Below are 25,346 nucleotides of genomic sequence, written 5' to 3' on the forward strand. Positions count from 1 at the left end.
ACAAAATACAATGAACATCAAATTGTTTTATTAGGAAGTCTGAACGCCTGTCTTTATAATCTAAGTGCTCAGGTCACATATTTCTGTATGTGAAGGTGGCTGGGAGATGCTTCAGCGGCTGTGAATAGGGGAGGCCTCCGCTGGAAAAGGGATATCCGTGGTTTGGGGGCGGCCGTGGTACAGGTGAGATTTCTGGTAGAGTGTGAGGGCAGGACGGCCTCTTGTTTCCACCACACTTTCTCAGCTGTAGCTCTTCCCTGGGAAGAGCGTGTCTGCTTGCGCTGGACCTCTCTTTCTCAGCGTTGCGAACAAAAGATGTTCTTTCTCCCTTTCTGGAAAACATTTTGGAAAAGCAAGCTGTATATTACGAGGCTAGGCTTAGGATGCTGTTAGGCTCGTTTGGCTTTGTTCGGTACGCAGCTGAGAGTATAGAAGCACATCTGCTCTTTGGCAAAGAAGCCTCACTGGGCACCGCTGTCGAAAAGCAGAGGTGCTTGCTTTGGAGGTTTCCTCTTCCTCCTTCTAGTTCTTAGGTAAGATTCCTCTTCACCCTCTCCTCCAGCTGAGTTCCAAGCAATAGTAAATGCTGGCAGCGTCAGAGCTGGCATGAGTGGCTTTGTTAAAGTGATCATGTACGCTGGGACTGGCTTGTGTTGCCTCCGTGTGCTTCAGAAGGGGCACAAAGAGGTGACGGTGGCGTTCCTTGGCAGCGCCAGTATGTTTGGCTTGCCCTGACTGGGTAGAGGGTGCAAGAGTGGGCTTTGGTAGCTGGAAAGGTCTGAGGAGGCCTGACGTAGCCTGCAGAGAGTGAGGGCGAGATGTTAGATGAGGGCGGATGCCAGAGTTTGTTGGCAGAGGGAGTTTCAGCTTGCGTGTGACTTACAGGAGCAGACCTCAGAATGTCACAGGCTCACGGAACGGCTGGGGTTGGAAGGGACCTGTGCAGGCCATGTCGTGCAACCCCCTGCTAAAGCCGGTTTGCCTCGAGCGGGTTGCACAGGGTCGCGTCCAGGTGGGGTTTGAGTATCTCCAGGGAAGGAGGCTGCACAGCCTCTCTGGGCAGCCTGTGCCAGGGCTCCGACAGCCTCCAAGTGAAGGTGTTTTCCCTCACACTCGGATGGAATTTCCTGTGTTTCAGTTGGCGCCCGTCGCCCCTTGTCCTGACGCTGGGCACCACTGAAAAGAGCCTGGCCCCATCCTCTTGACACTTGCCCTAAAGATATTTATGTGCACTGAGGAGATGCCCTCTCACTCTTCCCCAGGCTACACAGGCCCAGCTCTGTCAGCCTGTCCTCGTAAGGGAGATAGTCCAGTGCCCTGATGGTCTTTGTAGGTATAAACCGTGCACCGCAATGTAAAAGGAGGTTGCTCTCCAAGGGGTTTCCAGTGCTGCTAAAACTTGGTACTTGTATCAAACTTGTATCAAATGTGATACACGTGTAACTACACTTGTATCAAATTGCCTGGCGTGGCTTGTACTTAGGAGCATTTTTGTCGAAGGCTGGCCATGATCAACTGCAATCACAAAGTTACCTTTTTCACAGGAGGAGAACCCAAAAATTTCTGGTTGTGGGGTTTAGCTTATCCCTCATTGTGGCAACCTCCCTGCAGGTTTTACGTGGCCGGCGTCATTTCCCCGTCTAGGCTTCTCCGATGTGGAGGGAGAGGCTTCAGCAGAGTCGGGCTGTTGATGTTCTCTGCTGCACCTTCCTCAGATTTCAGCACGTCTTTCTCAGTCAGTTCTCAATCCACCAGGCTGAACACAAAGTCTTTCTCTGAAACGTGAAGGTAGCAGAAATTTTGTTCAAATTCCCACTTGCTGCTGATCTGGATGTTTGGGGGTGAATTCAGGAGTTCCCTTACCACGTTTTCAAAGGGCTTAAAGACACGAGAGAGACATTTTGTTTGCTTTCTGCCCGCCCCCAGCCGCCCAGAGCCCCAGTGGGAGAGCGCGTTTTTCCGCCCCGCACCAAACCGGAGAGCGCTGAGGTGTGAGTGACTGCTTTCTGTCTGCTGTCACCTGACTGCTCAGCGCAGCCACAGCTGGGCCCAGCGCACTTTGCTGGTCCCAATTCCTTCCACCTCGGCAATGCCACTCAGCTCAGGTCGATGAGAATTTCAGGGTTTGATGTGAATGTACAAGAGCGCGTGCTTCTCAGAAAGGGATGCAGGTGTGTATCTTTGTTACCTTGTTTACTTGCCCTTGCAAACCATTCTTGGATCTTGGTAAGGGAGTCTGTCTCCAAAAGTTGGCTGATTTTATCCAGCACCTAGAAGACGTACGGGATAGTGACCATGAAAGAAGAGAAGCTGATTCGTGACAGTTTTTGCATGTGTTTCCATTTAGCCCTAGCTGTGTGAGTGTGGGCTTTATGGCCTAGCCCAAGGTGTCCCATCAGGTTTGCCACAGTGTGAGCAAAGGACGCCAGCCTGCAAAAGGTGATGTTGCATGAGCGCCGTGTACGCGGCACTTCAGAGACACCGCAAGGAAATGCTAAGAGTGTTTACTACGTGGAAAGCCCCTTGCATGTGTCATGCCAGATTGACAGGCTGCTTTTTAGAGAACAAGTTTCAGCTGTGTCGTTCCACCAGTGATTGCCCATAGCAACTTCCAGGTAGGGGAGAGCAACTAAGGAGTAAATGCTAAATATGAAAGCCAGTAGTCTCCCCACGGGGGTGGTGGCGGTGGGAAATCTGGCCATTGAAGTCCCACACCATCCTCAAGAGAACTAGGAACGCATACCGTGATAGGAATCCATGTACGGTAGCCCTCGTGTCTTTACCTTTTTTTCCTGATCTGTGTCACCGAGGTCAGAACTCCCCTGGACGCGAGCACGGTCGCGCGAGCTGACGGATGGGGAGGAATGCTGGGTGAGAGGCGTGTCCTGGAGTCCCACTCCGTGTGCAGGTTGTGCAGAGGCTTGGAATCGTTTCTGCAGAAGCTTTCCAAAAGAGAAAGCAACGTGTAAAGGAGTGGCTTGACTCCATTTCTGCAGCGCTTAAAGGCAGTGTGAAACGTAGGGCTAACACTAGTCCCCAGCAAGGGAGTGCAGCAGAAAACACATCTGAAACTGTCGCTCGCTTGGACAGGAACACCTGTAGGTTAACTGCATTAGGTTAACTGTTACAGCTTCTACTACACATTGCCGAGATTGCAGTACATATCTACGGCAAATGCGTAACGCTGGAGGAGAATGAGAGTGATGCCGGGTAACTACTGGTGGAACTCAGGTGAGGAAGCCATTAAGCCTGCAGCTTGGGGCTAAAGAGTTATGGCAGCAGGAATCCTTTACTGGAATTTATGAGCACAGCTGCAAAGTTGGATCTGAACCTCAGTGTGTTGCTTCTAGAGAACGGTGTCAGCCCAAGTAGAACTGCTGGCAGTAAGTAATCTAAAGAAGCTTTGTGTGTGAGGGGAGGAGGCTTTCTCCTGGGCTTGCTTGTTGTATAGCATGATGTTTTCTCCCCGGCACTACCAAAGCAGAGTAGCGTTAAATATCTGAACACGATACGGTTATGGTTTAGCTGTCGTACTGCTTGTCACCATTTCCCTTCCAAGCTCTCATGTTCTACACGTGGGATGCTGACATCCCTCTTTTTGGTTTTGCGCTGTCCTCCTTAGCAATCGGAGACCATCAATTCAGGTTACAGTGTTGAGAAGTGAGGGAGAGTGTGCTGCAATAAAGAGCCAAGTCTTTTCCTTCCCATTACCTTTCCAGGCACAGTAGAGTTCTTCCCAAGCCTTTCGGGAACATCGGCACGTCCTTCTGGGTGTCCTCTTGGCAGGCTGCTGCTTACAGCACAGACCAGAGTGTTGTTTAATCCTGTGCAAGAAACCAAAGGATACAGTCTTTCCTACAATAAACTCGTGCAGTTAACTTGGCAGGTGATCTCCAAGGAGAGTCTGTGCTGGAAGGATGGAAAAGGGAGGTATCGGACCTGAAGTTTGTAGGCCCTGATACAGGGCTGATGGAACGGTGTGTAAACCCTGGGTAAACCTGGCATACTTGGGTAGGTGGCAGAGGGCCGTAAGCAGCCTGTTAGGGAGGACGGTGTGACCAGCCGCTACCTCAAGAGTAATGGTGCTCCAGGTACGACCTGGAGAGTGGGCAGGTGGGGGGAAGCCCACTCCCTGAGCGGTGCCAATCAGGAGAAAAGTGTCGTTTGTCCCTGTGTCTTCAGAAGAGGCTTGTGGTTTTCAATGAGAGCCGCGGCATTTAATGAAGGATTGGAACCCTCCTTTCTTAGCCAGGCTCAAAGGGATTTCTTAACGAGCCGCTGTTTTCCTGGTGGAATACCAGTCCAACTGGGTTTCACATGGCAAAGCAGCAGTGCTGCGAAGTAGCTGGTGGAGGATTTTCAGCACCTTGATTCTGTTCACATACTAAGCCAAAAGTAGTGACAGCCGAAACAGTTACTTGTGGTCTTGGTGCAAGAGTAGTAGTTGCACCTTGTAAAGAGTTTAGTGCGGCTAAGCTGAGGTTATTGCTTGCTGAGGACAGGTAAGGCTGCTCAGTCAATTGAAATGAAGGCAGCAGCTTTCTCTGTGGAAATGCTCCTCTTAGAAATGGGAAACGGCAGCAGTGGGTATTTTGGAACAAAATGGTGGTTACGCTCACATTTCTCTCTGAGCGTGCCAGGGCAGTTGTCCTGGCTCTCTGTGTGGTCTCTCGGGAAGTCTTACCTGGTATGTGGCGGACCATCCGAGGATGGGGGATGTTCCTGGAGTGATGGTAGTAGTTTTCGCCTGAGCAGCTAAGCTGCGAGTCACGCCAGTTGTTCTTCCCCATGTCGTGGCTCAAGTGAGGTTCACACGTTGACTCAGAATCGGTCTTTGTTGTGTGAACTTGCTGGCCCTCGTGTGCAGCGTCTTTGTTCAGGGCAGGCTGGCTCTTCCGCCGGTGGGCTGAGGCCAAACGCTGGGGGTGAAGTGGAGAACAAGTGAGAATAGCAAAGGAGACGTCCAGGCCTTCTTGGTTTCTGCCTTTCCTAAGGGTTGTGTGCGCAGGGAGGCAGCCCCCTGTCTCTCTCTAGTTGCTATCTGTTGTAGAGTTTGGGTTGTGAGGTTGAATAACAGACTAGTAGCTGTTATTACCGTTATCCTGTGGGGTTTTTTTTCCCTTTCCGGTAGTAGCAGTCCCTAATGTTCCCAGTCGTCTTTGCCTCTGGCACTTGCCTGGCACACTCGGTACTGTAACGTCTAAGACTGGGAACATCCCAAGACAGTTGGTTTGTTGAAGGCACCTGGCAAATGTCACACGTGGGGGATGAGCTAATCTGATCTCTTCTGTGATGATCCAGGCTCTAGTTCAACAAATACTCGCTGAGGCACCTGGCTTGGGTGCAAGCGCATCCCCAGTGGAGTGATGGATCTTAGCGTACGGGGAGGTGGCCCGTGAGCCAGCGAAACCCCCTGGGAGGGCAGAGACCTTCCAGGAGCCAGCAGCTCCCACGAGAGCAGCTGAAGAGGTGTGGGCAGGGCCAGGGGTCCTGGAAGCTGCTCTTCACTCCCACAACGTTCAGCCCTGGGGAGCGCTGCGACCGGGGCGGGCAAACAGGAGGCTTTGCAGGGTGGCTGTTTGGGTGGGAGGGCACCTCTTTCAGGGGGAGACATTGCGCTGGCCAAAGGTGAGAGACTTGAGGTACACACAAGCCAGCAACTGGGCATTGTTCTGTGGTCAATGCACAGGTCAAGGACCATGCAGTGGTGGAGCTAAAGATCCTTAGGGCAGCGAGGAGGGTGCACAGCAAGCTCGCCCCCCTGGGATAGCTAACTGAAGTTTTCATGTGAGAGGGTTCTCTTCTTCACTAAAAACTTCCATGGATTTTCTTTGGGAATTGAAACTGTCTTGTGAAAGAGAAGTCTAGAATCTCACTAGTTATTTAGCAACCTCTTTGTATTATATACAATAATTCCTGGTACAATATGTTTGGGGGATTTTAGGGGTGTTATTCTACCCAAATAGCAACTTACGACATGCCTAATATTGAGATTGGTAAAATTAAATGACAACCAAGGATGTTTGGGTTTTACCCAGTATGGTGCACCAGAATGGTGCTACCAGCCGGCACTGTCATTTTTATATTGTAGATAAAATGACACCCCAAACGTTGATTATCATTGCAGCATGCCATAGCATAGCAGTCCACGAGCTTGTGGCCTTGAGGCACAACAATTTCAGGACATTGCACCTGCGGGTGACTGCTACTCATGTAACTTGTTGTTGGTTTTGTGGGTTTTGCAAGCCATCTTGGGCACAAGAGGAAGATAAAAACTGTGTCTCTGAGGTCAACAATAAATCAGATTTAGAGTTTCTCGTTGTGCTTTTAAGGCCTTTTGCAGAGGCATGGGGCACGCTCTCTGTCTTTGTGTCCTCACCAGGAGTGGGACTAGTGTCCGTAAGAGCTGGAGAAAAGGAGAAAATGGAAGAAGCACGGGCAGATATTTTTTATGCTTGGAGGGCAAAAAGAGGGGCACGTGTGTCGTGTGTGTCTCTTTGTCGTTACAGGTAATGTTTGGGTAACGTAGAGTCTGCGATGCTGTTGAACATTGTCAAGAGAAGGCGTCTGATAGCAGAAGCTCTAAGAAAGGGTTCAGGTAGCTGCTGGCTCCTGATGCCTAGGATGCCTATGGAGAGGTACTACTGCTGGTGCTACAAGATGATGACCTATCTAGAAGGAGAAAGGAAACGTGGATGGAGTCGGGTGAAGGGCAGTAGTGTTAGTTGCCAAAGTTGTGTGATCTGTGAGGTTTGGATACCGTAGGGTTCCCTCGTTCAGCTCAGCCTGTTGACTTCAGTGGAAGGTGAAAGGATGAGTATTATTAAGGCATCCGATTCTGCCAGTACTTCTGGCATTTTGCCTTGACACGCTTTCCTTTCCCCACAGCTGATCCCTGTTTTTTTCACTAGAGTGCTATAAAAATATTAAGGTGGTTTTTTCTCTTTTAAAAGGAGTAGCTCTTTTGGGTGTGTATTTTGTTGCCTTAAGAAAAGCATTTGCCAAGAGTTAGTTGGCGTTGAAACTGAACAAAGAAGCCATCTCGTGTAGCACTCCTGATTTACCTTAATCTCCCGATCCACATCGCAGAGGTCAGAACTCCCCTGGACGCGAGCATGGTCGTGCGAGCTGACGGATGGGGAGGAATGCTGGGTGAGAGGCGTGTCCTGGAGTCCCACTCCGTGTGCAGCTTGTGCAGAGGCTTGGTATCGTTTCTGCAGAAGCTTTTCCAAAAGAGAAAGCAACGTGTAAAGGAGTGGCTTGACCCCATTTCTGCAGCGCTTAAAGGCAGTGTGAAACGTAGGGCTAACACTAGTCCCCAGCAAGGGAGTGCAGCAGAAAACACATCTGAAACTGTCGCTCGCTTGGACAGGAACACCTGTAGGTTAACTGCATTAGGTTAACTGTTACAGCTTCTACTACACATTGCCGAGATTGCAGTACATATCTACGGCAAATGCGTAACGCTGGAGGAGAATGAGAGTGATGCCGGGTAACTACTGGTGGAAGTCAGGTGAGGAAGCCATTAAGCCTGCAGCTTGAGGCTAAAGAGTTATGGCAGCAGGAATCCTTTACTGGAATTTATGAGCACAGCTGCAAAGTTGGATCTGAACCTCAGTGTGTTGCTTCTAGAGAACGGTGTCAGCCCAAGTAGAACTGCTGGCAGTAAGTAATCTAAAGAAGCTTTGTGTGTGAGGGGAGGAGGCTTTCTCCTGGGCTTGCTTGTTGTATAGCGTGATGTTTTCTCCCCGGCACTACCAAATCAGAGTAGCGTTAAATATCTGAACACGATACAGTTATGGTTTAGCTGTCGTACTGCGTGACACCATTTCCCTTCCAAGCTCTCATATTCTACATGTGGGATGCTGACATCCCTCTTTTTGGTTTTGCGCTGTCCTCCTTAGCAATCGGAGACCATCAATTCAGGTTACAGTGTTGAGAAGTGAGGGAGAGTGTGCTGCAATAAAGAGCCAAGTCTTTTCCTTCCCATTACCTTTCCAGGCACAGTAGAGTTCTTCCCAAGCCTTTCGGGAACATCGGCACGTCCTTCTGGGTGTCCTCTTGGCAGGCTGCTGCTTACAGCACAGACCAGAGTGTTGTTTAATCCTGTGCAAGAAACCAAAGGATACAGTCTTTCCTACAATAAACTCGTGCAGTTAACTTGGCAGGTGATCTCCAAGGAGAGTCTGTGCTGGAAGGATGGAAAAGGGAGGTATCGGACCTGAAGTTTGTAGGCCCTGATACAGGGCTGATGGAACGGTGTGTAAACCCTGGGTAAACCTGGCATACTTGGGTAGGTGGCAGAGGGCCGTAAGCAGCCTGTTAGGGAGGACGGTGTGACCAGCCGCTACCTCAAGAGTAATGGTGCTCCAGGTACGACCTGGAGAGTGGGCAGGTGGGGGGAAGCCCACTCCCTGAGCGGTGCCAATCAGGAGAAAAGTGTCATTTGTCCGTGTGTCTTCAGAAGAGGCTTGTGGTTTTCAATGAGAGCCGCGGCATTTAATGAAGGATTGGAACCCTCCTTTCTTAGCCAGGCGAGCCGCTGTTTTTCTGGTGGAATACCAGTCCAACTGGGTTTCACATGGCAAAGCAGCAGTGCTGCGAAGTAGCTGGTGGAGGATTTTCAGCACCTTGATTCTGTTCACATACTAAGCCGAAAGCAGTGACAGCCGAAACAGTTACTTCTTGTCTTGGTGCAAGAGTAGTAGTTGCACCTTGTAAAGAGTTTAGTGCGGCTAAGCTGAGGTTATTGCTTGCTGAGGACAGGTAAGGCTGCTCAGTCAATTGAAATGAAGGCAGCAGCTTTCTCTGTGGAAATGCTCCTCTTAGAAATGGGAAACGGCAGCAGTGGGTATTTTGGAACAAAATGGTGGTTACGCTCACATTTCTCTCTGTGCGTGCCAGGGCAGTTGTCCTGGCTCTCTGTGTGGTCTCTCAGCAAGTCTTACCTGGTATGTGGCGGACCATCCGAGGATGGGGGATGTTCCTGGAGTGATGGTAGTAGTTTTCGCCTGAGCAGCTAAGCTGCGAGTCACGCTGGTTGTTCTTCCCCATGTCGTGGCTCAAGTGAGGTTCACACGTTGACTCAGAATCGGTCTTTGTTGTGTGAACTTGCTGGCCCTCGTGTGCAGCGTCTTTGTTCAGGGCAGGCTGGCTCTTCCGCCGGTGGGCTGAGGCCAAACGCTGGGGGTGAAGTGGAGAACAAGTGAGAACAGCAAAGGAGACATCCAGGCCTTCTTGGTTTCTGCCTTTCCTAAGGGTTGTGTGCGCAGGGAGGCAGCCTCCTCTTTATAACTCTTTATAGTTGCTATCTGTCGTAGAGTTTGGGTTGCGAGGTTGAATAACAGACTAGTAGCTGTTATTACCGTTATCCTGTGGGGTTTGTATCCCTTTCTGGTAGTAGCAGTCCCTAATGTTCCCAGTCGTCTTTGCCTCTGGCACTTGCCTGGCACACTCGGTACTGTAACGTCTAAGACTGGGAACATCCCAAGACAGTTGGTTTGTTGAAGGCACCTGGCAAATGTCACATGTGGGGGATGAGCTAATCTGATCTCTTCTGTGATGATCCAGGCTCTAGTTCAACAAATACTCGCTGAGGCACCTGGCTTGGGTGCAAGCGCATCCCCAGTGGAGTGATGGATCTTAGCGTACGGGGGGAGTGGCCCGTGAGCCAGCGAAACCCCCTGGGAGGGCAGAGACCTTCCAGGTGCCAGCAGCTCCCACGAGAGCAGCTGAAGAGGTGTGGGCAGGGCCAGGGGTCCTGGAAGCTGCTCCTCACTCCCACAACGTTCAGCCCTGGGGAGCGCTGCGACCGGGGCGGGCAAACAGGAGGCTTTGCAGGGTGGCTGTTTGGGTGGGAGGGCACCTCTTTCAGGGGGAGACATTGCGCTGGCCAAAGGTGAGAGACTTGAGGTACACACAAGCCAGCAACTGGGCATTGTTCTGTGGTCAATGCACAGGTCAAGGACCATGCAGTGGTGGAGCTAAAGATCCTTAGGGCAGCGAGGAGGGTGCACAGCAAGCTCGCCCCCCTGGGATAGCTAACTGAAGTTTTCATGTGAGAGGGTTCTCTTCTTCACTAAAAACTTTCATGGATTTTCTTTGGGAATTGAAACTGTCTTGTGAAAGAGAAGTCTAGAATCTCACTAGTTATTTAGCAACCTCTTTGTATTATATACAATAATTCCTGGTACAATATGTTTGGGGGATTTTAGGGGTGTTATTCTACCCAAATAGCAACTTACGACATGCCTAATATTGAGATTGGTAAAATTAAATGACAACCAAGGATGTTTGGGTTTTACCCAGTATGGTGCACCAGAATGGTGCTACCAGCCGGCACTGTCATTTTTATATTGTAGATAAAATGACACCCCAAACGTTGATTATCATTGCAGCATGCCATAGCATAGCAGTCCACGAGCTTGTGGCCTTGAGGCACAACAATTTCAGGACATTGCACCTGCGGGTGACTGCTACTCATGTAACTTGTTGTTGGTTTTGTGGGTTTTGCAAGCCATCTTGGGCACAAGAGGAAGATAAAAACTGTGTCTCTGAGGTCAACAATAAATCAGATTTAGAGTTTCTCGTTGTGCTTTTAAGGCCTTTTGCAGAGGCATGGGGCACGCTCTCTGTCTTTGTGTCCTCACCAGGAGTGGGACTAGTGTCCGTAAGAGCTGGAGAAAAGGAGAAAATGGAAGAAGCACGGGCAGATATTTTTTATGCTTGGAGGGCAAAAAGAGGGGCACGTGTGTCGTGTGTGTCTCTTTGTCGTTACAGGTAATGTTTGGGTAACGTAGAGTCTGCGATGCTGTTGAACATTGTCAAGAGAAGGCGTCTGATAGCAGAAGCTCTAAGAAAGGGTTCAGGTAGCTGCTGGCTCCTGATGCCTAGGATGCCTATGGAGAGGTACTACTGCTGGTGCTACAAGATGATGACCTATCTAGAAGGAGAAAGGAAACGTGGATGGAGTCGGGTGAAGGGCAGTAGTGTTAGTTGCCAAAGTTGTGTGATCTGTGAGGTTTGGATACCGTAGGGTTCCCTCGTTCAGCTCAGCCTGTTGACTTCAGTGGAAGGTGAAAGGATGAGTATTATTAAGGCATCCGATTCTGCCAGTACTTCTGGCATTTTGCCTTGACACGCTTTCCTTTCCCCACAGCTGATCCCTGTTTTTTTCACTAGAGTGCTATAAAAATATTAAGGTGGTTTTTTCTCTTTTAAAAGGAGTAGCTCTTTTGGGTGTGTATTTTGTTGCCTTAAGAAAAGCATTTGCCAAGAGTTAGTTGGCGTTGAAACTGAACAAAGAAGCCATCTCGTGTAGCACTCCTGATTTACCTTAATCTCCCGATCCACATCGCAGAGGTCAGAACTCCCCTGGACGCGAGCACGGTCGCGCGAGCTGACGGATGGGGAGGAATGCTGGGTGAGAGGCGTGTCCTGGAGTCCCACTCCGTGTGCAGCTTGTGCAGAGGCTTGGTATCGTTTCTGCAGAAGCTTTTCCAAAAGAGAAAGCAACGTGTAAAGGAGTGGCTTGACCCCATTTCTGCAGCGCTTAAAGGCAGTGTGAAACGTAGGGCTAACACTAGTCCCCAGCAAGGGAGTGCAGCAGAAAACACATCTGAAACTGTCGCTCGCTTGGACAGGAACACCTGTAGGTTAACTGCATTAGGTTAACTGTTACAGCTTCTACTACACATTGCCGAGATTGCAGTACATATCTACGGCAAATGCGTAACGCTGGAGGAGAATGAGAGTGATGCCGGGTAACTACTGGTGGAAGTCAGGTGAGGAAGCCATTAAGGCTGCAGCTTGAGGCTAAAGAGTTATGGCAGCAGGAATCCTTTACTGGAATTTATGAGCACAGCTGCAAAGTTGGATCTGAACCTCAGTGTGTTGCTTCTAGAGAACGGTGTCAGCCCAAGTAGAACTGCTGGCAGTAAGTAATCTAAAGAAGCTTTGTGTGTGAGGGGAGGAGGCTTTCTCCTGGGCTTGCTTGTTGTATAGCGTGATGTTTTCTCCCCGGCACTACCAAAGCAGAGTAGCGTTAAATATCTGAACACGATACGGTTATGGTTTAGCTGTCGTACTGCGTGACACCATTTCCCTTCCAAGCTCTCATATTCTACATGCGGGATGCTGACATCCCTCTTTTTGGTTTTGCGCTGTCCTCCTTAGCAATCGGAGACCATCAATTCAGGTGACAGTGTTGAGAAGTGAGGGAGAATGTGCCGCAGTAAAGAGCCAAGTCTTTTCCTTCCCATTACCTTTCCAGGCACAGTAGAGTTCTTCCCAAGCCTTTCGGGAACATCGGCACGTCCTTCTGGGTGTCCTCTTGGCAGGCTGCTGCTTACAGCACAGACCAGAGTGTTGTTTAATCCTGTGCAAGAAACCAAAGGATACAGTCTTTCCTACAATAAACTCGTGCAGTTAACTTGGCAGGTGATCTCCAAGGAGAGTCTGTGCTGGAAGGATGGAAAAGGGAGGTATCGGACCTGAAGTTTGTAGGCCCTGATACAGGGCTGATGGAACGGTGTGTAAACCCTGGGTAAACCTGGCATACTTGGGTAGGTGGCAGAGGGCCGTAAGCAGCCTGTTAGGGAGGACGGTGTGACCAGCCGCTACCTCAAGAGTAATGGTGCTCCAGGTACGACCTGGAGAGTGGGCAGGTGGGGGGAAGCCCACTCCCTGAGCGGTGCCAATCAGGAGAAAAGTGTCATTTGTCCGTGTGTCTTCAGAAGAGGCTTGTGGTTTTCAATGAGAGCCGCGGCATTTAATGAAGGATTGGAACCCTCCTTTCTTAGCCAGGCGAGCCGCTGTTTTTCTGGTGGAATACCAGTCCAACTGGGTTTCACATGGCAAAGCAGCAGTGCTGCGAAGTAGCTGGTGGAGGATTTTCAGCACCTTGATTCTGTTCACATACTAAGCCGAAAGCAGTGACAGCCGAAACAGTTACTTCTTGTCTTGGTGCAAGAGTAGTAGTTGCACCTTGTAAAGAGTTTAGTGCGGCTAAGCTGAGGTTATTGCTTGCTGAGGACAGGTAAGGCTGCTCAGTCAATTGAAATGAAGGCAGCAGCTTTCTCTGTGGAAATGCTCCTCTTAGAAATGGGAAACGGCAGCAGTGGGTATTTTGGAACAAAATGGTGGTTACGCTCACATTTCTCTCTGTGCGTGCCAGGGCAGTTGTCCTGGCTCTCTGTGTGGTCTCTCAGCAAGTCTTACCTGGTATGTGGCGGACCATCCGAGGATGGGGGATGTTCCTGGAGTGATGGTAGTAGTTTTCGCCTGAGCAGCTAAGCTGCGAGTCACGCTGGTTGTTCTTCCCCATGTCGTGGCTCAAGTGAGGTTCACACGTTGACTCAGAATCGGTCTTTGTTGTGTGAACTTGCTGGCCCTCGTGTGCAGCGTCTTTGTTCAGGGCAGGCTGGCTCTTCCGCCGGTGGGCTGAGGCCAAACGCTGGGGGTGAAGTGGAGAACAAGTGAGAACAGCAAAGGAGACATCCAGGCCTTCTTGGTTTCTGCCTTTCCTAAGGGTTGTGTGCGCAGGGAGGCAGCCTCCTCTTTATAACTCTTTATAGTTGCTATCTGTCGTAGAGTTTGGGTTGCGAGGTTGAATAACAGACTAGTAGCTGTTATTACCGTTATCCTGTGGGGTTTGTATCCCTTTCTGGTAGTAGCAGTCCCTAATGTTCCCAGTCGTCTTTGCCTCTGGCACTTGCCTGGCACACTCGGTACTGTAACGTCTAAGACTGGGAACATCCCAAGACAGTTGGTTTGTTGAAGGCACCTGGCAAATGTCACATGTGGGGGATGAGCTAATCTGATCTCTTCTGTGATGATCCAGGCTCTAGTTCAACAAATACTCGCTGAGGCACCTGGCTTGGGTGCAAGCGCATCCCCAGTGGAGTGATGGATCTTAGCGTACGGGGGGAGTGGCCCGTGAGCCAGCGAAACCCCCTGGGAGGGCAGAGACCTTCCAGGTGCCAGCAGCTCCCACGAGAGCAGCTGAAGAGGTGTGGGCAGGGCCAGGGGTCCTGGAAGCTGCTCCTCACTCCCACAACGTTCAGCCCTGGGGAGCGCTGCGACCGGGGCGGGCAAACAGGAGGCTTTGCAGGGTGGCTGTTTGGGTGGGAGGGCACCTCTTTCAGGGGGAGACATTGCGCTGGCCAAAGGTGAGAGACTTGAGGTACACACAAGCCAGCAACTGGGCATTGTTCTGTGGTCAATGCACAGGTCAAGGACCATGCAGTGGTGGAGCTAAAGATCCTTAGGGCAGCGAGGAGGGTGCACAGCAAGCTCGCCCCCCTGGGATAGCTAACTGAAGTTTTCATGTGAGAGGGTTCTCTTCTTCACTAAAAACTTTCATGGATTTTCTTTGGGAATTGAAACTGTCTTGTGAAAGAGAAGTCTAGAATCTCACTAGTTATTTAGCAACCTCTTTGTATTATATACAATAATTCCTGGTACAATATGTTTGGGGGATTTTAGGGGTGTTATTCTACCCAAATAGCAACTTACGACATGCCTAATATTGAGATTGGTAAAATTAAATGACAACCAAGGATGTTTGGGTTTTACCCAGTATGGTGCACCAGAATGGTGCTACCAGCCGGCACTGTCATTTTTATATTGTAGATAAAATGACACCCCAAACGTTGATTATCATTGCAGCATGCCATAGCATAGCAGTCCACGAGCTTGTGGCCTTGAGGCACAACAATTTCAGGACATTGCACCTGCGGGTGACTGCTACTCATGTAACTTGTTGTTGGTTTTGTGGGTTTTGCAAGCCATCTTGGGCACAAGAGGAAGATAAAAACTGTGTCTCTGAGGTCAACAATAAATCAGATTTAGAGTTTCTCGTTGTGCTTTTAAGGCCTTTTGCAGAGGCATGGGGCACGCTCTCTGTCTTTGTGTCCTCACCAGGAGTGGGACTAGTGTCCGTAAGAGCTGGAGAAAAGGAGAAAATGGAAGAAGCACGGGCAGATATTTTTTATGCTTGGAGGGCAAAAAGAGGGGCACGTGTGTCGTGTGTGTCTCTTTGTCGTTACAGGTAATGTTTGGGTAACGTAGAGTCTGCGATGCTGTTGAACATTGTCAAGAGAAGGCGTCTGATAGCAGAAGCTCTAAGAAAGGGTTCAGGTAGCTGCTGGCTCCTGATGCCTAGGATGCCTATGGAGAGGTACTACTGCTGGTGCTACAAGATGATGACCTATCTAGAAGGAGAAAGGAAACGTGGATGGAGTCGGGTGAAGGGCAGTAGTGTTAGTTGCCAAAGTTGTGTGATCTGTGAGGTTTGGATACCGTAGGGTTCCCTCGTTCAGCTCAGCCTGTTGACTTCAGTGGAAGGTGAAAGGATGAGTATTATTAAGGCATCCGATTCTGCCAGTACTTCTGGCATTTTGCCTTGACACGCTTTCCTTTCCCCACAGCTGATCCCTGTTTTTTTCACTAGAGTGCTATAAAAATATTAAGGTGGTTTTTTCTCTTTTAAAAGGAGTAGCTCTTTTGGGTGTGTATTTTGTTGCCTTAAGAAAAGCATTTGCCAAGAGTTAGTTGGCGTTGAAACTGAACAAAGAAGCCATCTCGTGTAGCACTCCTGATTTACCTTAATCTCCCGATCCACATCGCAGAGGTCAGAACTCCCCTGGACGCGAGCACGGTCGCGCGAGCTGACGGATGGGGAGGAATGCTGGGTGAGAGGCGTGTCCTGGAGTCCCACTCCGTGTGCAGCTTGTGCAGAGGCTTGGTATCGTTTCTGCAGAAGCTTTTCCAAAAGAGAAAGCAACGTGTAAAGGAGTGGCTTGACCCCATTTCTGCAGCGCTTAAAGGCAGTGTGAAACGTAGGGCTAACACTAGTCCCCAGCAAGGGAGTGCAGCAGAAAACACATCTGAAACTGTCGCTCGCTTGGACAGGAACACCTGTAGGTTAACTGCATTAGGTTAACTGTTACAGCTTCTACTACACATTGCCGAGATTGCAGTACATATCTACGGCAAATGCGTAACGCTGGAGGAGAATGAGAGTGATGCCGGGTAACTACTGGTGGAAGTCAGGTGAGGAAGCCATTAAGGCTGCAGCTTGAGGCTAAAGAGTTATGGCAGCAGGAATCCTTTACTGGAATTTATGAGCACAGCTGCAAAGTTGGATCTGAACCTCAGTGTGTTGCTTCTAGAGAACGGTGTCAGCCCAAGTAGAACTGCTGGCAGTAAGTAATCTAAAGAAGCTTTGTGTGTGAGGGGAGGAGGCTTTCTCCTGGGCTTGCTTGTTGTATAGCGTGATGTTTTCTCCCCGGCACTACCAAAGCAGAGTAGCGTTAAATATCTGAACACGATACGGTTATGGTTTAGCTGTCGTACTGCGTGACACCATTTCCCTTCCAAGCTCTCATATTCTACATGCGGGATGCTGACATCCCTCTTTTTGGTTTTGCGCTGTCCTCCTTAGCAATCGGAGACCATCAATTCAGGTGACAGTGTTGAGAAGTGAGGGAGAATGTGCCGCAGTAAAGAGCCAAGTCTTTTCCTTCCCATTACCTTTCCAGGCACAGTAGAGTTCTTCCCAAGCCTTTCGGGAACATCGGCACGTCCTTCTGGGTGTCCTCTTGGCAGGCTGCTGCTTACAGCACAGACCAGAGTGTTGTTTAATCCTGTGCAAGAAACCAAAGGATACAGTCTTTCCTACAATAAACTCGTGCAGTTAACTTGGCAGGTGATCTCCAAGGAGAGTCTGTGCTGGAAGGATGGAAAAGGGAGGTATCGGACCTGAAGTTTGTAGGCCCTGATACAGGGCTGATGGAATGGTGTGTAAACCCTGGGTAAACCTGGCATACTTGGGTAGGTGGCAGAGGGCCGTAAGCAGCCTGTTAGGGAGGACGGTGTGACCAGCCGCTACCTCAAGAGTAATGGTGCTCCAGGTACGACCTGGAGAGTGGGCAGGTGGGGGGAAGCCCACTCCCTGAGCGGTGCCAATCAGGAGAAAAGTGTCATTTGTCCGTGTGTCTTCAGAAGAGGCTTGTGGTTTTCAATGAGAGCCGCGGCATTTAATGAAGGATTGGAACCCTCCTTTCTTAGCCAGGCTCAAAGGGATTTCTTAACGAGCCGCTGTTTTTCTGGTGGAATACCAGTCCAACTGGGTTTCACATGGCAAAGCAGCAGTGCTGCGAAGTAGCTGGTGGAGGATTTTCAGCACCTTGATTCTGTTCACATACTAAGCCGAAAGCAGTGACAGCCGAAACAGTTACTTCTTGTCTTGGTGCAAGAGTAGTAGTTGCACCTTGTAAAGAGTTTAGTGCGGCTAAGCTGAGGTTATTGCTTGCTGAGGACAGGTAAGGCTGCTCAGTCGATTGAAATGAAGGCAGCAGCTTTCTCTGCGGAAATGCTCCTCTTAGAAATGGGAAACGGCAGCAGTGGGTATTTTGGAACAAAATGGTGGTTACGCTCACATTTCTCTCTGAGCGTGCCAGGGCAGTTGTCCTGGCTCTCTGTGTGGTCTCTCAGCAAGTCTTACCTGGTATGTGGCGGACCATCCGAGGATGGGGGATGTTCCTGGAGTGATGGTAGTAGGTTTCGCCTGAGCAGCTAAGCTGCGAGTCACGCTGGTTGTTCTTCCCCATGTCGTGGCTCAAGTGAGGTTCACACGTTGACTCAGAATCGGTCTTTGTTGTGTGAACTTGCTGGCCCTCGTGTGCAGCGTCTTTGTTCAGGGCAGGCTGGCTCTTCCGCCGGTGGGCTGAGGCCAAACGCTGGGGGTGAAGTGGAGAACAAGTGAGAACAGCAAAGGAGACATCCAGGCCTTCTTGGTTTCTGCCTTTCCTAAGGGTTGTGCGCGCAGGGAGGCAGCCTCCTCTTTATATCTCTTTATAGTTGCTATCTGTTGTAGAGTTTGGGTTGCGAGGTTGAATAACAGACTAGTAGCTGTTATTACCGTTATCCTGTGGGGTTTGTATCCCTTTCCGGTAGTAGCAGTCCCTAATGTTCCCAGTCGTCTTTGCCTCTGGCACTTGCCTGGCACACTCGGTACTGTAATGTCTAAGACTGGGAACATCCCAAGACGTTTTTTTTAAGGCACCTGGCAAATGTCACATGGGGTGTGAGCTAATGTGTTCTATTGTGATCTAGTCACGAGGTCATCAAACACTTGCCGTGGCAACCGCATTCCACAGTATAGTGGTGGGTCACAGCTTGGAGGTGGGGGTGGGAGGGGTGGTCCGTGAGCAGGGGAAACCCCCTGGGAGAAATAAAATCCTGTTTCTCTAACTCTTATTTATATCCAAGCTCAGCTGTGGGTCAATCTGTGGTAGCAGCAATTAGAAGTGAAGGTGCAGAGGGCACCTTCCCCACTGAAATTCAAAAGTTAATTTGGGATAATGCAACTACATTTGAAAAAGAATTCAATCTGTGTGGTATCTAGTCAATTTTACTTAACATTTCTGATTAAATTATTAAATTGTTCTTATCTCGACCCTCGACTTTGAACATTCCTTTCCAACTCTCCTCCCCACCCCTCTGGGTGGTGGGCAGTCAACAAGCAGCTGTGTGGTGCTTGGTTGCCGGCTGGGATTAAACCCCAACATTTTGGTACATCATAAAACAAAAACCCCAGCTTCAGCCACCCAAACCACACAAATGAGCACATCACAAATAGCTCTGCTCGACTATCTACTTACTGTGGACCTGTAAGCGTGTAAATGACCAGTATCCTAGTTATGGCACAGAGGCAAGAGGTGAGCATGCCACCACTCTGTGAGGGTAAGAGGAACTGACTGTCATCTTGGGGTGGAGGGTGGTGATGTGCTCCCCCTGTCGCCAGTCGTGTGTCCCCCCCCCCCCCCCCCCCCCCGCATTCTAACCTGTGTTGCATCACAATGCTCAAGTGATGACCACCAGTGGTGGCGGTGACGGGCGGCTCTGGTCCTGGCTCACAGTGCGTTCCGGGAGACAGATAAGAGCCCGACAGCCAAGGGCTAGTTTGAACAACGTGCCCACCTGGCAGTGCTGGCCACGGTCTGACTCAGGCCAAGCCTGGAAGAGGCTGACTTCTGTAGGCGGTGTGCAGATGTGACTGTGAGGTAATTCTCTGACTCCGTTAATCTTGGACGGCCCAGGGCCCGTTGAGCTCTGCCGTGCAGCACCAGCTGGCACAGCTCTCGCCTTGAGTAGGGATGCCTCTCTAGGCTATATGCAGCATTTTATCTCTGTTTTGCTTGTTTCTGAAGGGAAAACCTTCATTTGGGAACGCTGAGCACCGTAGGAAAAGAGCTGAGGCTTGAAATCCACAGCAAAGGCACGTAGTGCTGACCTGCACCCAGTTCCTCGCAGCAGGATGTTGTGCCAGGAGAGGGCAAGAACGTGGGCAGCAACGGGGCCTGCGCCTGTGGGTGTTGATGGAGCCAGCGGCTCGGGCGATCACAAGTCGAGCAGGGTGTTGCACGTGGTAAGAGAGGCGCATCCTCTCGCAGCACGTCTTGCTGACCTACTGAATTGTGTTTTCCCATCAGCACGATCGGCACATTGTCCTTGTTTCACTGTTCACTGAAAGCCATTCCCACAGGTTACCGAGGAGCTGGACTGTAAAGCCAAGGAATCGGGAGCAGGTACAGCCACAGGCAGACAGAGTATGGTTCTTAAGTAGCTTGCACAATGGCATAATTTACTGTCTCCGCTGGGCTCTTGTGAGCGTCAGCAAAGGGATTCAGCAAAGCCTTCAGATTCTCACTGTGTCCCTGCCGCTGAGACTTCAAGAGCCACTGTCCCCTGTTCTCTTTGCAGCTGCAGTGCCACTGGGAGCAGTGGGTTTGGAGGGCAGGCTCCCAGGGAGGTGGGAAGAGGGGAGAGCTTCCAGCCAGGGCTCCGCCGTGGGTGGGAGGCGACAAGGGTGGGGAAGAGTGTGACAAGGGAATCGGGGAGGCAGAAGCCCTGCAAAGAGCCAGGTTTCTGCAGGTGGGTGGTTTGTTTTCATTCTAGCGCTTTGGCTGATTAAGGGCGGGACTCTGAGCTGAGAGGCTTGGCTAAAAGGCCAGAGCAGTGCACCTGCAGGAGCACATCACAAGACTGGCTCCCAGTGTGCTGGGAGGGCTTGGGGTATCGGCAACCTGACTGCTTTGCAGCTGAGCGTCTCCTTGGTGCGCGAAGTCAGTGGTGGCAAGATTCAAAATGGGCATGTCTGTAGGAGAAGGCCTCAAGGGCAAGAGTCCAAGTACTGATAGCCTGATGAATAGAGACTCGTTAGAAGTTGTAGGGCACAAGCCCTGGGAACAAAGGAACAAGCTAACTGCAGACCCCTGAGCCGTTACAGTTGAGGAGGCAACCAGACGGACAGAGAAACGAGTAGCCAGATAAGGGAACGGAGAGCGCCGATCTGTAACTTTGTTAATCAAGAAAGCCGCCCATAAGGAAACCCCCTAATTTTGGAATAGAAATTGTTGCTATGTCAAGGTAAACTAGTAAGTTCCTATTGTTTTAACGGTGTGCCTTAAATATCAACCAATCAGTGTTTTTTACGCTTAAGATTTAAGCAATCAGTGTGTAATATGTAGAAGGTAGAAACGTATATAATTGTAAGACAATCACTAATAAACCGACAAGTTGCTTGCATCAAGCTGCGTCCCGTCTCTTCATTCGCCGCACATGTCGGTCTTTTCACTCCCTTTTTTTGAGGCTCTGCAAATGAGAACAGAGCGCTACGGTGAGCTACTAAAGAAAGAAGACCTACATCTGTCTGTCTTCAGATTCCCCAGATGTTCTCAGTGAGCTGGGTGAGAAGAAAGCCTATGGGACTGGAGGACTGCTGGGTCACAATCACCACAAGGTAAACTGTGGGGTCTGTTTCCTTACAGGGCCTTTTTTTTTCCTTTCTTTTTTTTTTTTCTATTTGTCCCTCCTTGCACCTTATTTGATGTTACTCTGTTGATGTGGTTTTGACTTGATCTAGTCGTTATGGTATGGAGTGTTGGCACAGCTGGAAAGGGTCTTTTTTGCTCAACTTGGACACAGGATTTGCCAGGTCTAAAGAAGCAAACAACATTTGTTTATCCTTTGCTCTTCCTCTGAAAAACTACCCGGTTCCTGTGATGTGCGTAACTTTGTACTTAAGCAGAAACTTGCCTTTAAAAGAGGCTGTGGCTGATGCTTCCTAGTTCCGTGGCTGCATGCCCAGATTTTATTTATGGTCCTTTTGGCTGTATGTCACAGTGTGCCATATATGCAAAGTAACACAGCACTTTATTTGGCGAGCTTTCATTTTGCGTGAGCTTGTCTTCCCTTGCCCTTCTCAAACATTTTCAGATCACGGCTGAAAGGCTCTTAACGCGGAGACACTTCGTAAGGCAAGGATTATACTAGAGCAGTGTTTTGCTTAAGGTTTCTGGGCAGGAAAGAAACACAACCCCCCCACCACCAAAAGCAGAGGTGCCTTTACTAGCTGTCCCAAAGGCTGTTGTATATGGTAACCCTGATAGCTTACAAGCTGAGCCTAAAAGACAGCTTTCAGGGCAGTAAGGCATGAGTAAGGTGGAGAGAATCAAGCTGCCTCTCCAGTCTCCTGTTCTAAATTTTGTGTAGGTGAGGAGAAGGACATTTGCACCGAGGTTTTTGTGTTTTGCTGTGAGTACATCCACCGTGCTGCTTAGTGTAACTGCACCATTGCTCGCCCTTTCTCTTTTGATTTGGTAACTCTGGCCTCGGTGCAGCAGTGGAAGCAAGCTGAGGACGGTACGGGGCTCAGCAGAGGAGACTGCAGGGCCTGCCCTGTCCCTGGGGAGCTTCTTGTGACAGGTGTGAATTTGGGAAGTCCTGTAGAAGGAGAAAGTCCCTCCGAGCGGCCTTGTCAGGCTTTGAAGCGCCTTAATGAAACCGGCCGTCTGGTGGTGGGAGACTGGCGGCGTCAGTAACAGGGCAACTTGCTTGTTGCTTTTTGCTTATTTACTTAGCATCCTCCTCTCTTGGGATTGACTCTCCATGCATTTCCACGGGCAGCTCGGTGCCTGCATTGCCATGTTAAAAAGGCATGAGGGAGACGGGTATGTGTGAAATACTTGATGCCAGGAAACTGACACGGTGTAAGAGGAGACTTTTCTTTTTTCCTTGACTCGACCTGGAACTATCAAGCTTGGATGATCTGAGATCCATGTAAAACACTGTGTTGCAAAGCACAGCTGCAGGTGTAGCTGGGAGAGTGTGTTTCCTTCTGTTCAGGTTTGTATGCCAAGGCTAATGCTTTGTAACGTACGCTACAAGACGGTGTTGCTTCATTCCAGCCTGCAGTGGAGGCTGCCGGCTGTTCCCACTGCCGCCTTGTGTCCTTGCACAAGACTTGCTGCTGCTATCGCAGCCCATCCAAGGAGCCTCTGTTCTCCTGTGGAAGCCACTGTGTTTCCATCAGTTCCGTTTTCACTATGCAGATAAAGGAAGTTCCAAGGCAAGGGAGAGGAAACGTGCTCCTTACACTCCTCTTGTCTCTTCAGCCGGCATTTTTGCCACAGGTGCTTTCTGCAGTAACAGCGATAGTGATACAGTCCTTGGAGAGCTCATGCTTTCACAGTACATTTCAGGTGAATAGCCTGCTTAGTGAAATGGCCATCTCTTCAGTATCAGCGTCCCAGGGAGCAGCTGGCTGTCCCGTCAGCCTGGGTGCAGGAAGCCTCTAGTAAATGTGACAGTTTTCTGTAACTTGGCTCTCGGCGAGTATGAGATCCATGCTGCTCCCCCGTTTCTGAATGCCTGCCTAATTCTCTGTCAGGCTTTTTTTCCCTCCAGGGCTCCTTTGAACCTTTCTCGTATGCTGTCGCTCGGCACTGAGGCTGCTTGTGCTGCGGGCGTTCTTTGAAGTCAGCATTCTCCGGTGGTGTCAGCACTATTCCTGTAGCCCCAAGCCAGACGAGCCACCCCTCTGTCCCACATTTGTCATCCAGGTCTGGCTTACTCGCCAGCCAGAGGGCCTCCTGCAGCCTTGCCTGCTGCTGCCGAGCCACAGTCTGTGTTGAGTGGGTTTTTGGATAGCCTGGGGTTGTTCTAGGCAAGAATCTGCCAGTGAGGTTTGTATGTAATGCTGTCTGGGGTTATTGTCACTTAGGGAAAGTTTTAGGAGCTGAAACAGGAGGAGGAGGAGGAGGAGATGGCTGTTAGAGTCAGCATCCTAGAAACGGCAAGAAGGGGTCATGGAGTTGGAGACTAATAAGGATTTTTGCCACAAGCGCAGGTGGAAAAGTAAGAGGAAGACAATGACGGCAGGTTTCAGGAAGACTTTGGGCTGCGCTTATGTTAGGGAGGGGACCAAGTCCTTGTCAAGGTGCATCCACAGCAATATTCCTGTCAAACGAATGTGGGAAAGCATTAGTGCCTGTATAAAGGGCAGTGGTGAGAGCTGCAGTAGTGGGGGGCCGTTCCTCTCTGTCCCCGAGGGCAATTAATTCAAAGTGGAGCCGCTGCAGGAAAGCGCTGCGGTAGTAACTGGGGGCTCACAGTGTGCTTGGCTTTAGGCTGCGGCTGTAGCAGACTTGCCGTGTGCGCTTCTGCTTGTGCTTCACCAGATTTAGCCTGAAGATGCTGCAAGCGAATGCATGAGAAGCTCTGTAAGGATGGATGTGGGAGGTGGTGCTATCAGCAGTTCTTTTACCTCCTTGTTGAAGAGCTGGTGGTCTTTCTTGATGTTGCAGTGTTTGAGATCATCCTGGCGTACCTGGAGAAGAAAGACTGGAAGGACGCCTTGTCAGTGTCTTGCCACAGCGGAAAGGGGCTGTTGCATTGGGAGAGGCCGATGATTCGTCCAAGCGTGCTCTGTCTGGAAAAGAAGATGAAGACGATGACTCGGACAGCGACTAGGCTTCACAACGAGACGATGGGAAAGATGGGGCACGTAGTCCATGGGAGGAAGTTTGGACGTGAAGTGGTTCCGCTCCAAAGACCATCTGCTGCCCTTGTGACACCGGATTGTCCCAATGCTCGATAGTTCCGTAGCTGGCCCAGAGCTGTTCCTGGACATGAAGGGCAAAGATAAATGTGGTTTTTTTACCCTGAAGCTTCCGTATTAATAGCTTATTTTTGTAAAAAATAAAGTAATGGCAAATGTAGAATTTATTTTGTTTCCCAAGGAAGCGATTGCATTCCTTTTTTTTTTTTTTACAATTCTTTTAAATGTGACTTTTTCTACATACCAAGTTGGGCACGTTACCCAAGAGCATTAGTAGATGCTATTTGAATGGATGCCGCCTTCTCTGTTTCTGCCCTAAGTTTTCTTGAAAGCGGTGAATGGTGACCTCACAACCTGTTCCGCTAGTGCCGTTGCCAAGTGTGCATGAACACTCGGCACAAACAAGCAGAAATTCTAATTTTCCTGAGCTCCTCAACAGACAATCCCCAGCAACCAAACTGCCTTCATCAGCTGAGCCACGCTGACTTGTATACCATGCGCAGATAGCTGGGGTCGGTAGATGAGCTACGAGCGTGGGGTTACGCCAATGCTTTAGACTTCAGCTTGAGCAGGATGGACGTCTGCGCAAGCGCGAATCACGTGCCTTGGTTGGCACATGGTGCGCATGGAGTTGAGGCGTCACGATCGCTTTTGGTTACTTCTCGGTCCTCCTAGCAAAATTGATCACGGAGCCTCAGAACAGTACCAGGAGACAGGAGCTCTCTCTTTCAAGTCACTTACTGAGTTTCAGTAGGTCTGATTTATGACATGATCCTGCGTGCATTGTTTTCTCTGTCAAATATTTTTCCTTTACAAAAAGAGGCATAGTCTCAGTTTTGGCTGGATGTTCTGGTTCCACTCATTTCTAACTGACTGAAGTGCTCTTGCAAAGGACGGAAACGGAGACCGTGGAAGCGTGGCTTCGCTTCAGGCTTGTGAGCCTGCCCCATCCCTTTCTCCTGTAGGGACTAGCCAGGTAACTGCAGCTTCTGAGCAAGTACAGCTTCCGCGCGGGTCAGCTGAAGAGCGTAAGAAGACGTCATCGTAACTGTTGTTCTGAGCTGAGCTGGAATCAGGGGGCTGACCCAGGCATGGCTTGGCTTGTATCCATTTTCATTCCTCCCTCTGTTGTTACTGCTTTCAAACGGAGAGTAGAAGTGGGATCCCCACAGGCCTGTAAAGGGTTGGCAACCAACAGGTTGTGGCTTTCTACAGTCGGTGCGTTTCTGTCTGTTCTTTTTGAATAGCCGTAGAAAAGCCTGTTCTGTTAGAAGGGTGGCTAGTGGCTCAAGTAATGTGGGCTTTTTTGTTAGGCTTTACAGAAATGTGATTGCTTTTGTTCCCGAAACGAGATCAGCTTTTTCATGAGAGCATTGCTGCTCTTATTTCTGTAACAAGAAGTGCAGCGTGAGCATGCCCACCGTCTATTACACTGATTCTC

At 50.0% G+C, this 25,346-nt stretch overlaps 2 long non-coding RNA genes across 2 annotated transcripts; one reads left to right on the plus strand and one right to left on the minus strand.

Moving 5' to 3' along the window:
* Nucleotides 1-1,216: 1,216 nt before the first annotated feature.
* Nucleotides 1,217-2,930, minus strand: LOC129735283 (uncharacterized). The gene is made up of 3 exons (XR_008730707.1): nt 2,784-2,930; nt 2,189-2,270; nt 1,217-1,775 (listed from the first exon to the last, which is right to left on the minus strand). It is a non-coding gene; the product is annotated as an uncharacterized LOC129735283 (long non-coding RNA).
* Nucleotides 2,931-20,609: 17,679 nt separating this feature from the next.
* LOC129735274 (uncharacterized) lies at nt 20,610-24,072 on the plus strand. The gene is made up of 2 exons (XR_008730696.1): nt 20,610-20,806; nt 23,652-24,072. It is a non-coding gene; the product is annotated as an uncharacterized LOC129735274 (long non-coding RNA).
* Nucleotides 24,073-25,346: the final 1,274 nt, after the last annotated feature.

The sequence above is a fragment of the Falco cherrug genome, chromosome 1 (assembly GCF_023634085.1).
Source record: "Falco cherrug isolate bFalChe1 chromosome 1, bFalChe1.pri, whole genome shotgun sequence".
In the NCBI taxonomy this organism is placed as follows: Eukaryota; Metazoa; Chordata; class Aves; order Falconiformes; family Falconidae; genus Falco; species Falco cherrug.